At 50.4% G+C, this 15,823-nt stretch overlaps 1 long non-coding RNA gene across 1 annotated transcript; it reads right to left on the bottom strand.

Moving 5' to 3' along the window:
• Positions 1-951: 951 nt before the first annotated feature.
• LOC136794458 (uncharacterized) lies at positions 952-10,124 on the bottom strand. Its single transcript, XR_010841234.1, has 2 exons — positions 10,013-10,124; positions 952-3,150 (listed from the first exon to the last, which is right to left on the bottom strand). It is a non-coding gene; the product is annotated as an uncharacterized lncRNA (long non-coding RNA).
• Positions 10,125-15,823: the final 5,699 nt, after the last annotated feature.

The following is a 15,823-nucleotide window of genomic DNA, read 5'->3' on the forward strand; positions in this document are numbered from 1 at the left end:
ACTGACATTTACGAAGCCCCCGGGATGGGCCGAGGATTGGCCGGGTAGCCCCTGTGCTTCACTGCAGGTGAGTTTCACCCCCACTGTGCGCAGAAGGTGATGTGTCACAACTTTATGGAGGAATATTTTACATATTCTAAAATCTACCCAATTCAAGTTCACAATGCTATGATTTTTAGTAAACTTACCAAAGTTTTAGGACATTTTCATCACCCCCCAAAATCCCTCGAACCTATTTTATGTTCTACCCCCTCCCTGCCCGAGGCCTACTTTCTGCCTCTGTAGATTGGCTTTTTCTAGACATTCTTTATAAATAGAATCACACAATATGTGGTCTCTCATGTTTGGTTTCTTTCAAATAGCATAATGGTTTTGAGGTTCACCTCTGTTCTCGCACATATCAGTAGTTTGTGTTTTTCTAAAGCTGAATCGTATTCCATTGTACGGGTGGGCCACATTTTGTTTATCCATCCACGGATTGATAGACATGTATTTTTGGCTTTTACGAAGAATGAATAATGCTGCCATGAATGTTCCTGTACACATCTTTGTGTGACCTACGTTTTCATTTCTCTTGGATGGAATGGAATGGCTGGGTCATACGGAAAGTTTCACTTTTTAAGAAATGTGCACAGTCCTGGCCCATCATGAAGTGATGCTATCAGCTAGAAGTGCCTGAGGGCCCTCACCTGGACCCGGACTCCTTGTAGGGAGCCCCACAGACATTTCCCCAACTGGAGCCAGTGCTGTGGCTGGACGGGTCCTTGTGGTTCTTATTATGATTGTAAGATGCAGCTCAGCTCAGAAACCACCATCAGGGAACTTCAGAAAAAACACCAAGGGTTATTACTCACAAGCCCTGCAGGACACACGGCACACCCCGGGCCACTCGGCGAGGTCACAGGAAGAATGAGAGAGACAGGGAGGGAGAGAAAGAGAGAGAAAGAGGAGTTGGGGTGGAGGGTGGGTTTTGCAGGTTCACTCTTTATTGGTGACTTGAAAACATAAGAACAGGAATTAACGTGGGAAGGGAAAAAGCAGGGTCACTTCAGCAATCAATCATCTGGCTCACCCGGGGATTTTCCAAAGGGGAACTTCATCGGTGGACAGCCTGGCTCTGTATCGAGTTGTGTAGCTGGCAATGTGTTTATTCGAGGCGAGGTCTTTGAAATGGATGTCTCTGCCACCGGAAAGCTTAATATCAAGCACTTACATTACAATAATAATAAAAAAAAAAAACCCTAATTGTCAGGCACTTACACTACAGCAGTGTTACCGTCATTTTTCCTAGAAGGATACTGAAGTTCAGAGAGGTCAAGTGCATTTCCCTGTGACACCAGGTCATAGCCCAGTGAGGGAAGTAGATTGACGAAAATCATAGGCTCTATATGTCAGTTGGTAGAATTCGCTTTCGAAAAGGATCTCCCCCATGGACCTATCCACTGTCCTGTGCCAGCAAGTCCACCGTTAGCACATCTTCCATTGTGCTAAGCATTGCATCTCTTCATTCTCAATTGCAAGGTGAATTCCCTGGCCGTGGGGATGCGTTAATTCCCAAAGACCCTTCTGTAAATGATCTCCAGCCATCGAGCCTGGAGCCTGCAAAAGGAGGAGAAAAAGACCAGCAAGGTGTAAAGAGGGCCTGGGAAAGAGGCAAAGATGGTTGCCTGGGCTGGTCCTTCAATTTCCTTCAATTCACATTCACTGGGTGTCTACCCTGGGCCAGGCCCTGGGCTGGGCACTTAGAGGGAGACAGGGCAAATCAGACCTGACCCTGCTCTTAGGGAGCTCACAGCCCATTGGGGCAAGTGGATTCACCATCACACACCGGAGAGGTGCGACCTTGGGGTAGACACCAGGGCTCCGAGCGCCAGAGCAGAAAGAGACAAATTCCCACTGGGGAGATGGGAAATTCTTCCTGGATGAAGTAGCATTTGAATGGAGGCTGAGGAAGGGCTTTCGAGGCAGAGGGCTCAGCGTGGGTGGCAGGGAAATTCAGGGTGGACGCTCAGGCATCTCCCGTAGCTTGGAGATTGCAGACCGAGGTTAGAAGATTGAACACTCAAATGCCCGCGGGGCTGAATGACCACGGGGACCAGTGAGTCCAGCCAGACAGGCAATGTCATGAGCTGGGGTGGCAGCACCCTGTCTAGATGGTGGCTGCTCTTCAGCTTGGGTCCATTGTCACTACGTGGGAATACAGGCTCAGTATTGCCATCTTGGACGTTTCCAAAGAAACCCCCCACCGAAAACAAACAAACAAAAAATACTTATGTGAAATATCCAGATTTGGCAGTGCCAGAAATACTTTTCAAATTCTTTAAACTCACGTGTGGTACAGACTCTGCCCAAGGGCCTCCAGTCTGCAGCCTCTGGCGCATTTGCAGTGTCCTGGTAACCCCTGCTCTCCCAACCCTCTCTTGCTCTTTGAGGAAAGACCTACCGGAGAGCTGGCCCTCCTGCCTGAGCCTTCCTCCTGCTCAAAAGCGATTGGCTGTGACGAGAGCCAATCAGAACACAGAAGCGGGGGTGGGGGGAGGGAGCTCCTGGCAAAGGAGGAAGTAGATGAGCAGCCATCAAACCTCACCAGCAGCAAGTGTATGGAACTGACGGATTTTAATTACACCGCATTCTAATCCTTCACATTTATTTAAAAAGTGACGGGGGCGGGCGTGAGGGCGGTCACAAGTGTGCTCAGCCCCAGGATTGCCGTGTGTCTAATTAGAAGTTTTCTCCCTCTTGATCACCTAAAGTCAAATTCATTTACTCTGCTCAAATTGAGGGTTTAATCGGTTCTTGTTTTTCCTCCTCCTGTCTTCTCCCCCAGCGCCTTTGCCTTCCAAAGGGCCTCTCTGCGTGCAGGATGCGGGCTACGGCATCTCATTATGATAGGGCATCCCTCTGAGGAAAGTCGTTTATGACTGTCCTTGCCAGCCTGCGGCAGCCGCAACATTAGCCCAGGAGCGCAAGTATTATTGAGGCCATCGTGATTTAGGGCCTTGTGATGTCTGCTGGGAACCCAGGGTGGCTTGCGACAAAGGTGGGCTTCTTGATCCTGGCAGGCCGGGCCCTCTATCTCTCCCTGCTAGGCCAGAAGACCCCCTGTCCTTTCAATCTGTTGTGTGGCTCAGTGGGCTTCATGTCCCGATCCTGGAAGAAAAGCGGTGGAAAACAGTTAGAAGCCGAGCCAGCTACAACTGAGGATGTCGTGGAGGCACTAAAACCACTCATTCTTTTGCCAGCTTTCTTCCCTTTCTTCCCAGCTCTCTCTCCCCTTGTCAATTAATGCCAAACGTGGCAGCTTCTCTCTGGGGTTAGAGAAGGTGGCAGGCAGCTACAGCCCCATGGCAAGAGTTCTGTCTTCCGGTCAGACCCTCTGTGGGTGCTGGAGAGGGGAGGAGGAGGAGGCCGACGTAGGTACAGAGGTCAGCATGCTGCAGAAGCAGAGCTAGACGGGAACCCAGCTCAGTCACAGACAAGCCCCACGACCCGGGGCGTACGACGCAGCCACTCCGAACCTCCGTTTCCTCTTTGTGACACAGGGTTGATAGGAGGTTGCTATGAAGAGTCAGTGCACCTGGCACGTGGCATGAACCCATCCCACAACACAGGGGTCCCCAACCCCCAGGCTGCAGACCGGCACCGCCCGCCCCCGTCCGCGGCCTCTTAGGAACCCGGCTGCACGGCAGGAGGTGAGCGGCGGGCCAGCGAGTGAAGCTGCACCGGGCTGCTCCGCATCGCTCCCCACCGCTCACGTTACCGCCTGAACCCTTCCCCCGCACGCCAATCCCCCCCCCACCCGTCAGTGGAAAAATGGTCTTCCATGAGACCCATCCCTGGTGCCACAAAGGCCTGGGACCGCTGCCGCAACAGATGGCAGAACAGTGTGTTATGTTGTTTTGAACACTTAGCAAAGGCATCTGGCACACAGTACGTGCTCAATAAATAACCACTATTATCACCATTTGACCTTGAGCAAGTTAGCTAACCTGTCTGGGCCTTGGGCTTGGGGATAATCACTGCCCCCCTCCCCGGCTCTTAGAGTTGTTTTGAGAAGGAAACGGGTTCCTCCACTTCTAGAGAGCAGTGTCTGGCACAGAGTTAGGGTTCTCTGTACGTTGGTGATGATTATTCTAGCAGCTCTCTGAGCTTGGGCAAGTCACTTAACTACTCTGGACCTTAGTTCTCTCATCTGCAAAAAAACAAATAAAAGATAAAAATACAGCACCATCTGTCCCGTCTACCTCACAGGGTTGTTGTGATAATGAAATGAGATAGTGTTGATAAAAACATTTGGTGATCTGTAAGTGTTCTACGAGTGCTAGCTGTTAGCATCACTCCATTAAAAGGTAATTAGTTGGTAAATAAAGGGAAAGAATCAAGCAGTTATCTTGCCTTTGCCATGCATACTGTGCCACTGGGTACCCAAATGATAGCTGAGGGACATTTCTTTTTTTAGAAGGATTCCAGCTGGTAAATGAAGAAGGGTTGATAAAATGAGAATCTCGCCATTTTGCAACCCCTAATGGATCTATAGATGCTGAACATCCACAGCTTCTAACATCCCCAAACTGGAGACGGCGGGCATTGTGTGCCTCCTGATGGAAACACGAAGCACCGTGAGATCGTCTTTTGCTAAAACAGCCAAACTTGAATCTGCTCAAGCTTCAGAAACGAATTGTCAATTTACCGGAAATACAGAAAACAGAGGGATGAGTTAGAAGACACCATGGGGGTGAAACCACTGGGAAAACATACGACAAGCATCTGGTTTCTTTAAAAAGAAATAATTTAAAAAGAGAGAGGTACAGTCACTTTGGAAGACACTTTGGCGGTTTCTTACAGAACTAAACATACTCTTACCCTATGATCCAGCAATTGCGCTCTTTGGTATTTACCCAGAGGTAGCTGAAAACTTATTTCCACACCCAAACCTACACACGGCTGTTTACAGCAGCTTTATTCATAATTGCCAAAACTTGGAAGCAACCAAGAAGTCCTTCAGTAGGTGACTGGAGAAACAGTGGTACATTTAGACAATGGAGTATTCAGCGCTAAAAAGAAATGAGCTATCAAGCCATGAAAAGACTTGGAGGAAACTTAAATGCATATTGGTAAGTGAGAGGAGCCAATCTGAAAATGATACATACTGTTTGCTTCCAACTATATGACATTCAGGAAAAGGCAAAACTATGGAGGCAGTAAAAAGATCAGTGGTTGCCAGGGCTTACGGGAGCCATGAATAGGCAGAGCACAGAGAATTTGGGGGCAGTGAAAATACTCTGCATGATACTATGATGATGGATGCATGTCATTATACATTCGTCCAAACCCATAGAATATCCAACAGCACGAATAAACCCTAATGTAAACTACGGACTCTGGGTGATTAGGATGTGTCAGTGCAGGTTCATGGATTGTGACAAATGTTCCGCTCTGGTGGGGATGTTGGTAACAGGCCGACCGTGCAGGTCTGAAAGCAAGGGGTGTATCGGAACTCTCTGTACTTTCCTCTCAATTTTGACCCAAAAACTGCTCTAAAAAACAAAGTCTATTTTAAAATAGGAGAGAGAGGGGTGGAGAGGGATTATAGATTAAAAGAGACTTAGATACATCAACCAACCTCCTTAGGATCCTGATTCAAACTATAAAACAAATAGAACTAAGATGTGAAAGGCAACGGGAAATGTGGCTAGTCACTGGATATTTGATGATATTAAGGGTTTATTCTTAATTTTTAGTGGAATAATTATATTACAGTTATGTAAAAAAATATCGAAAAGAATACTGAGATAAATATGGATAGAATATATGGTGTCTGGTGTTTGCTTCAAAATGATACAGGGGAGTGGGTAGATGTAGACATGAAGCATGATTGATCGCTGTGGAAACCAGGTGACAGATGTAAGGGCTAGCATTATAATAGTCTCTACTTCTGCCTATGTTTGAATTTTTCCACAATAGAAGGTCAAAGGGAAACATTAAATTAGCCAAGGACAAGCCTGTATTGGGAATCCTGAGACTGCATGTAATGCAAATGCTCTAGGGGTCCTTTTGAGAAAGCCAGGGGGTTCAGTGGTCAATGCTCCTGAGGCCAATGGACCTCCCTTTGAGTCCTTAATAAATTTTTTCCTTTGGGTGCTCATAATCATATTCCCCAGGATAGTATAGGGGGGTGATTTTATAGTCATTTTTAATGACTATTTAGGGGTTCCTACCTTCTCTGTTTCTAATATCACCCCCGGGGACTTCAGAGGCAAGGCTGGGATAATCAGGGAAGGCTACCTGGAGGAGGTGGCCTAAGAGGAGGGAAGAGGGATATTCTAGCCAAAGCAAAGGCTCAGAGACAGAGGTGTTTCAGAGCTGTCCTAGGACTGTAAGGACAGGGGCCTGGCTAAAGCAGGGGAGGGGAGCTGCAGGTGCTAAATTGAAAGCCAGACCGGAGCCCTGAAAGCCAGCTGGAGAAATCTGATTTCCTTGTATCTGCATAGCTCAATAGCTCCATAATGCCCACAGAAGAGTCAAGTGCTCTTCTTTGATTTAATGGGGTGGTAGCATTATGCAAGCTGGATTAGCAGAGGAAAACAATGAGGGGAACGGAGGAGGGGGCAGGAAGGGAGGGAAGCAGAAGCCTCATCTCTTAGATGACTATTGACATCGGCCAACATTTCTCAAAGAGTGTTCATAGGAACCCTAATCCCTCAAGATCCTCCATGGAAAAAGGGGTACCATGGACAGGAGTTTGAAAAATGCTGCCTTGGTCCCTCAGCGTCACAATTCTCATTAACATATAAAGGTCCTGAGAACTCCCACAAGTAAGTCGTTTTCATTTTGTTTAAGCGTTTTATCACAAAATGCCTCTCTCCATTTTTAGGAAGCTGCGTCTAGACCACCAGGCAGTTGTGACAAAGTTTCCAGACCTTCCTGTTCCAGACCTGCCTGCTGATCTCTTGTCCCAACTCCCCACACCCCTCCTACATTTTTGGTCCCGAAGCCGGGCGGACCCATTTTTCCAGCATCTCTGCAGCGCGCTGAGGAAGCTTGGGGGAACATTAGGATCTTGGTGTCGGTGGGCCTGTCAGCCCGAGCCTCCCCATCACAAGTTTTCAATATGGATGAAGCACTTACATCAAGTGGGGGCAAATATGGGGGAGTGGGTGCCAGGAGGCCTTCCCCTCTCACTCTTCTGGAGCAGCGTGAGTGCTGTTGGCCTCGAAAATCCCAGGCCTGTGATGCTGGCTGGCACTTGGTGCTGAATTAAAAGACTTTGGCCCTGATCCTGGGGGGAGGAGGGGGCAGAGACCTCTGTCTTTGCAGAGAGAGCCACCTCTATGCTCTCCCCAGCCAGGTCCATCCTGTTAACATCAGTCAGGTCTTGTCAGTCCTCTGTTGAAAGCCCTCTGGAGGCTCGCCTCTCTCTCAGAACGAAAGCCAGTGCTTTAGCCTACAAGACTGATGTGATCTTGCCCCCCACGCCCCCTACCATCTATTTCTAGCCTTACTAGACCTCCTTCCTCATCCTGAAGTATCGCTAACATTCCTGCCCCAGGACCTTTGCTCTTTCTGTTCCCTCTGCCTAGAACTCTCTGCTCCTGGTATCCTTGTGGCCGGTACTTTCTTAGTATTTAGCTGGCTGCTCAATACCACCTCCTCCTCTCTACCACCTTCCCTGACCAGCCCACTCCAAAGAGTACCCCCAATCTGTCTATCTTTTCTATATCTACTTTTTACCTCATGGCTCTTTTCACCACTTGACATTATACTATATGTTTATTCAGTTGCCCATTGTTTATGCAATAAAAAGAAGCTTCATGAGGACACCAATGATGCTATTTTGTTGAACACCGTATTCCTAGCACCTAGAATGGTGCCAGAGACATAGTAGGTGCTCAGTAAATTTTTGTTGAATGAATGAATGAAAAAGCCAGACCTATCGGTTTCGGTGGGCACTGCAAGAAGACAAGTTCCCCAGGGAACATGGATAGTAGTCTGCTTCCTGCCCTACCCTGGTACATAGCAGAGGGGCCATGCCAGGGCTGGGGCTCAGTCCTGAATCTGGGAAAACTTTCCCAAGACGGGCTAATGGTTCAGAGGCCACTGGAAGGGCAGTGGACACCACCTTGCCTCCATCTGCTGCTTGACTAGCCTCCCTGCCTCCCTGGCAGGTGGACAGCCAGGCTTTCCGAGCTCTGCAGGGACAGAGACCCTCTCCCTATGGAGATGCCCCCTCTCTGATTTACAGAAATAGAAATAATGGCAGAATGTGTGAGAGATCTGATTACAAGAAACATAGATGTTCTTAGAAAAATTGGGAACTGCAAGAAAGCGGAAATAAATCATAATCTCCTATGTACATACTACTCTGGGTTTTGTTTTGTTTTGTTTACAACACTGAGATCAGATGGCATGCCCTATGTTGTAACTGACTTTATTCTTAACATTATACTTTATACTGGGAACATGTTCCCATGCCATTATACATTTTTTTCTATAATGCCATTTTTAATAGCTCTGATTGTCTTGTATTATGGAATCAAACCAAACCACAGTAGTGTATTTCACTGTTAGGTTTTTTTCCCTCCCTGACACTAACCAGACACATGGTGTCTTTTCCAAAGTCACCTCTCTAAGTCTCCGACACCAACCAGGTGCTCAAGGATTCAATTGGATTCTGACTCCGTCTATCTGGATTCAGCGTCAGATCTCACAGGTTAAAGGGCTTAGTCCTACAAGACTGCCCCCGCTTCAGATACCAATTGCAAGCCCTGGGCCACCCATACTTCTGAACGACTGGTTATAAATCGGAGGTTCCCAGGGCCCCCTCCTCAGGTGTGGTAATTTGCTAGAAAGACTTTTACAAAATTCAGGAGAACACTTACATGTACTGGTTTATTATAAAGGCTACAACTCAGGAATAGCTGTATGGAAGAGATGCATAGGGCAAGGTTTGGGCAGGAGGTACAGAGCTTCCATACCCTTCCAAGGACTGCCATCCTCCCAGCCCCTGAATGAGCTCACCAACCAGGAAACTCTCCAAACTTCATCATTTAGAGAGGTTTTGATTTTTGTTTTCATTTTTTTGCAAGGGTCTTTGCTGACGTAATGATTTATTATTTATTTGATGTGGACCATTTTTAAAGTCTTCATGGAATTTGTTACAGTATCACTTGTGTCTTTTGTTTGTTTGTTTTGTTTTGTTCATGTTTTGGTTTCTTGGCCACAAGGCACGTGGGATCCTAGGTTCCCCCACCAGGGACTGAACCTGCACCCCCCTGCACTGGAAGGCAAAGTCTTAGCCACTGGACCACCATGGAAGTCCCCATTTAGAGGTTTTTATGGAGGTTTCATTACGCATGCATGATGGATTAATCATCGGCGCTTAGTGATGAACTCAATCTCCAGCCTCTCTGCCCTCCCTGGAGGTTGGGGCCAGGGCTGAAAGTTCCAGGCTTCTCATCAAGGTTTGGTCTTTCTTGTGACCAGCCTCCATCCTGAAGTTATCTAGGGACCTGCCAAGAGTTGCCTCATTAGAGCTAAAGATGCCCATATAACAGTATCACTGAGGAAATTACAGGGGACTTCAGAGCTCCGTGCCGGGAAGCAAGGACCATCGTTTCTATGATACCACTTAACCAGCCCCTTATCGCTGGACTCTTAGGTTGCTTCCGGTTGTTTATTCTTGGGAACCGTGCCGCAGTGAGCACCGAGCCATATCCCAGAGATCACTCTCATTGAGTCCTCGGGACCGTGTCCCTCTCCGGACAAAGCTGGATACAAGTCCAGGCGGGTGAAGGACGTGGTGGCCCATTTCGTTCCTTTCGCTCCAGGCAGATTTCAGGGGGTCCTCAAAGGCACTAGAATGTTCCCCTCTCCTCTCCACAGGCCTCCCCAGAACCTGCACTTTTGAGACTTAGGGTATCCCATTGGGGGAAGTTTTGACATCCTCAGAAAGCCCTTCTTGTGGATTCAAATGCATCTGCCCAAAAGCTACATGTAGGGTCTGACGTTTTACCCATAGTGTGGTGTCTAGGCCGCTGTGCGAGCTTAAGCAAGTCCATTCTTCTCTCTGAGGGTCCATCTCCTTCTCTGTGCAATGAGTGAACAAGACGGTCTCAAGGCCTTTTGTGCTCCTGCCCCTGAGCAAAGCAAGGTCAGCGGCCTGTAGTACAGAAGAGGGTCTGACAGCCTGGGCTGGAATCGCAGCTTTGCCAGACTGTAACTTTGTGACCTTCGACGGCTTCCTTGTCTCTCTGTGCCTCAGTTTCCTCACCCATACAATGGGGATAATAGTAATGGCCGCCTCATGGGATGCGAGAGGAATAAATCAGATCCTCCGGGCTGGCTGTTTACACGGTGCCCGCCTTATAGCTCAGGGCGCGCTCAGTGATCTGTTAGTGTAATTGTGATGATGAGACTTGGTCTTTCACAGACTTCATCTCACCAGCCACACCCATCTTGGTCTTGTCCGTGTCTTACCAATGAGGAAACAGGCTCAGAGAGAGAACAGGACTTGCGTCGTGTCACGTGGCCAGCTCAGGGGCGTGGCCAGGCTTATCTCCGCCTCCCACTCCGGGGCGCTCCGCCTCTGGAAGGCCGGCCACGTGGGTAAACCAGCCACGGTAGCTCCGGGGGCAGTAGAGACCCTGTGGCTGAGAGTTGAGCCAGTGGTTCCTCTACCCCCTCCCCATGCTTGACTCACCTTTCAGAGCGTGGGCATCGGCAGGTCAGAGGAGGGGAGGCAGCAGCCCGTGGTATGTCAGGCTGTCAGCAAACAATGCCAGGTGCTGCCGGGCTCGAGGAGCCCGAGCGACTAATATGGTCAAAAAAAGAAAAAAACAGAAGTGAAACTCAGAGGAACAATTTCCTCCCCAAAGCGAAAGGTGCACAGCCCACGTGCTAGTCCAGGTGTGGGCCCAGAAGCAGGGCTGGGTAGGAGGACCGGTTACCCCCCGAGAGCCTTAGCTAGCGGGCGGAGTAGCTGGCCCAGCCCCAGGAGACTCAGGCTGCCTTAAGACTTTAGGCTCTGAATCACCCCGCAGTCAGTGCTACACTGGCTTGGGCAATAGGCTGGGGTCTTTCCGCCTCTCCACATTTTACCCCGGGGCGGGGGATGCAAGTCCTCTCTGTTGCCAGGTCCTCCAAACCTATTTCAGTAGGAAACAGGAAGGTCAGGGCAAGCGTGTGGCCCGTCTCGGACACACACCCATATGCTCCTCCCATCACACCAGCAGCCCAGGGAGCATCGACTGGTCTGGGGCCTTGAAGCATCCTGCATCTTCCAAATCTTTCGTTCTTTCCAAATCCCCACACACCCAGGCTTCAGCTTTGGACACACAGAAGACAAGAGCTGACTTCTAACTTCCACTGGGTCGTCCGTCCCCTGCGGCAGTGAACGTTTTGAGTCCAAATGCCAGGAAGAGGAAATGCCAGGGAAGGAAGGAAGATTAATATTTCAAAAAGAAAACCATCTGGCCATATAATCTTACATTTATTCTTATGATCAATTACTCTGCCTCCCGTAGACCGTCAATTCTGTGGGGGCTGGACCCGCCTCTGATGTGGCATTCACTGTCCTAGCTCCAGTGTCTGGGAGGAGGTCTGATACATGAGGGGCAATGAAGACTCAGTGAATGAAGGATGGCCATCCAGCTTCCTGGAGCTGCCTGTGCGAGCTCAGAAAGGACTCCTAGAACCAAAGAAACGAGGGGGCCCAGCCAGATCTGTGGTTGCCGAGCTGGGGTCTGTGAAGGCAGTTACGTGAATTTTGTTTTCAAGGTTTTCAAAAGTCTAATAAAGTCAGTCCCCCTCCCCTCCCTGCGGGCGGCTTGCAGTAGCTCACCAAGATGGCAGCCTCTTGGATTTTTCCCAGGGTTGTAACAATGGCCCAGGGTCTCGGGTTGGCTCTTAGTGACATCGCAGACACCAACCCCAATTCCAGATCACATGCCCCCTACTGACAGTCACTGCATTGCACTCAATGGATGTGTGAAGGTCATGCACGACCCTGAAAATGTGGGCTGTGGCAGACGCGGTATTGCAGAGAGCACGACACGTAGGGTCACCTGATGCTCCACATGAGCTTTGATGGGGAGAAGTTTAGGATCCCAGCTTAACAGCCCCTTAAAGTCCCTCCCAGAACCAAACACTGCAGGTGAGCACGTGCCCTGACAGCTTTCTTCCAGATCCAGAAGTGCCTGAGCCCAGGACGAGGGAGAGAAGGGAAGTAGGAGGAATAAAACCGTCCCTTGGATCCTGGGAAGGAGCCCCAGGACCAAATCCCCAGCAGAAGCTGCAATGGGCTCCCCTTTCCCAGCAGCCAGGGAACTGAGGGAAGAGCCTCCCCACCACCCCATAACCGCCCCATCCCTGCAACTTTCCCCGGCACCATCCATTTCCTCTGAGAGGAAAAGCAGGCCCACAGCTGTCCTCCAGGAGCCTGAGCCCTGCTTGCTACCGCAGAGCCTGCCACATGGGATGTTTACTGTCCCTCGAGGCCCCTGCTAATAAAAACACTAACAGTTCACCTTGTGGATTGCTTGCTCTCTCTCAGTGCTGAAGAAATGTGTGCGTTTTACATACATTTGCTCATTTCATTTCGGGCCTCCCAAGAATCCCTTAAGGAAGGTACAAGATTATACTCATTTTACAGAGGAAACTGAGGCCCAGAGAGGCAGTGACAGATCGCTGCAGTGATGGTTCCCCGTCTGCTCACGCGATGCCTTTGGGTGTGCCCTCCCACCCTGGTGCAGGGCTTTGCCACGGGACTTGCTTTGGCCGATGAGACAGAAGCAAGCATGTTGCCAGCACAGACCTGAGGTGTTCTTGCACTTTGAGTCTTGCTCTCTGGCTGCCTTCAAAGCCTTATAACACAAGGTTCGGGGCTGTGAATACGCCCAAACTAGCACGATGGAGGCTGAGAGACCACATGGAGATAAGCCCAGGAGTTCCATTCATCCCAAATGAGGCCAATTGACCATCCAGTCCCAGGGGACCCACCAACTGACAGCAGACACATGAGTGAGCCCAGCCAAGATCAGCTGAGCCCAGACCAGAAGGACTGCTTAGCTGGTCCCAGACAAAACAGCTGACCCCCAAAACCATGAGCTAAGTAAGTGGCTGTTGCACTGAGCCACTGAGTTGCGGGGTGTTTGTTGCACTGCAAAAGCACTTGACACAGAGATGAAGTCATTTGGCCAAGGTCACATAGCAGGACAGGGATTCAAACCCAACCTTTCTGGCCATAGAGCACATGCTCTTAGCCACTAAAGTTTTAGTGCTTGCAAAGTATATTTAGTTTCACTGCAGGCCCCTAGTGAGTCCAACGAACCAATCATAACAGAAGCTCAGAGATGTCAAGAAACCTACCCAACGTCACACAGCTAGTCAGTCCTTGAGGAGGGCATCCAACCCAGTTCTGATTCCACACTCACGCTGTTCCCATCTCTCCATGAAGGCTGGATCAGCCAGAGCCTGGGGCACTGGTTTATAAATCAGCTTCTCTTCCAGTGCCTGTAAAGTCCCTCACACACTTCCTTGAATTTCATGAAAGGCCCAGTCTTTTCCCTCCTACCATGAGACCCTCAGACAGAACAGGTGGCTCCCTCAGCCGGGGAGCTGTGGCTGTTGAACTGACCCTGCGTGCCACCCCTCCTCTTCTCACTGCCCAGTAGGAGCTGTCGGTTGTCTTGGATACAGCTGGTGATGAGAAAGGATGGCAGCTGAGGTCACAGCAGGAACTGGGAAGGCTGTGGACAGGGAGAAATGGCTTCCCAGACAGACTCATGCCCTTTCTGCCAGTGTGGAGTGAGAGGAGGGCACGGCTGGCCCAACGATGCCCCAGCCAGTGTAGGAGACCTGAGGTCTCTGTAAGATCCCCAGGAGGAAGACGGATGGACCTGGAGTAGGGGGAAAGAAGGTCAGCTGCCTCAGGCCTCCAGATCTAATTATAAGGCTGAGGGGAGGGAGTGTCATAGAACCATCTGGAGGACCCGGGGGTAGAAATGGCCACTGGAGGGTTCCACTGAGGCCCTGTCCTGAATGAGCATCTACAGAGCAAGGATGTAGAGACAGGTCTGCTTCCCAGAGGTGGGGCAGATGAGGCCCCTCTCTACTCCACCGTAAAATAAAATCAACAGTCAAGGAGGGGCTTCCCTGGTGGCGCAGTGGTTAAGAATCCGTCCGCCAGTGCAGGAGACACGGGTTCGAGCCCCGGTCCGGGAAGATCCCACATGCCTCAGAGCAACTAAGCCCGTGCGCCACAATTACCGAACCTGCGCTCTAGAGCCCGTGAGCCACAACTACTGAAGCCCACGCACTTAGAGCCCGTGCTCCGCAACAAGAGAAACCACTGCGATAAGAAGCCCACTCACCGCGACGAGGAGTGGCCCCCGCTCGCCTCAACTAGAGAAAGTCCGCGCTCAGCAACAAAGACCCAGCACAGCCAAAAATAAATAAATAAATAAATAAATTTATGAAAAGAAAACAAAGGAAAAAGCAAGGAGGAGGCAGCTGCGATATGAGGGAAGAAGATAACTTGAGTCATTCGAACTAGGTCTGAATCCCACATCCCCTACCTCCTGGGCGTGTGAATTTGGGCAGCTTTCTTTATCTCTCCGAGTCTCAGTTTCTCATCCGGAAAATGGGGGTAATCCTCACGTGTCTCATGGGTTGCCCTAAGTGAGAAAATGTCGTGAGAGCTTCTCATAAACCACAAATGCCATGTAGGGAAGACGGCGAGGGGACACCACAGCCCGCCTGTCCTTCTGGCCCCCCCAGCCTCCCTGCTTCCCCAAGTCCCGGTGGAAACCCCATAAGGGCCACTCTCCAGAGCTCAAAGGGCCCACAGAGACCATCTGGCCCAAATGGCCTGATTTTACAGTTGGGAAATTGAGGGCCCAGAGAGAAGGGTTTTGCCTGGAACTGCGTCTCCTAACTCGGGTTCTTTCTACTCCATCATGCATGCGGTCAAAGCTCACCCCTCCTGCACCCCATCCTCTCTGGCCTGAGCCTGGGTGGAGGTGAGGCAGGTGAACTGCTCCCTGCTCCTTATTGGCTAACCCGTTGCCCCTTCGAAGTGAAATAATACTTCGGCATCACCTTAGGAGGCCGGACCTCCCAAGAAGGCGCCTGGATAGTATCTGTGTGAAGAGGAATCTAGAGTCCTGGGCATGGCCCCTATGGGAGACCTCTGAGATTCAAAAACCCTTGGGTCTTTCCGATCACATCAGCAGCTGCCGCAGCCTGAAGGGAGCTCCCTCACCCCCGCCCCGCCATCAGAGGAATAGTACATTCTGTCACGTTCCAGACAGAATCTAAAGTCCACCCTCGTGTTACCTGTGACTCTCACGGTGCTCAGAAGTGCACCTCCCTCCTGTGGGCTGTCCCACCCCTTCTCAGCCCCTCCAGTCTTAGCACCCGGCCTCCCAGAGCCTCCTCGGCCATCTGCTCCCAGTGCGGAAGAGCTGAGGGGTCTGTCTGGCTCAGAGCCCCTCTTGGAGCTGTCCTCGGATATTCCCATCCCTGGAGGCCCCTGCCGCCCTCTCCCCAAAGGAAGAACCAAGCTCCTCCCTCACCTCATCTTTCCCAGGGTCCCACAGCCCAGGTGCAACCCCTAAATGCTCAGCTGAACACCCAAACTCCAAGCTGCCGATGGGACAGGGCAGCCAGCCAGGCCCAGAATTCCATCGTAGCCTCATCCTCAGGGCCGGCCTGTGAGGGCGGTCGGGGAAGGATGCAGCACTCCATACCTGATTCTGAGCCTCACCTTGAGCCTCAGCTGGTCTTCTATAAAGTGGGGATGATTATATCTTCCTCTCAGAGCTGC

This window comes from Kogia breviceps, chromosome 7, assembly GCF_026419965.1.
Source record: "Kogia breviceps isolate mKogBre1 chromosome 7, mKogBre1 haplotype 1, whole genome shotgun sequence".
In the NCBI taxonomy this organism is placed as follows: domain Eukaryota; kingdom Metazoa; phylum Chordata; class Mammalia; order Artiodactyla; family Physeteridae; genus Kogia; species Kogia breviceps.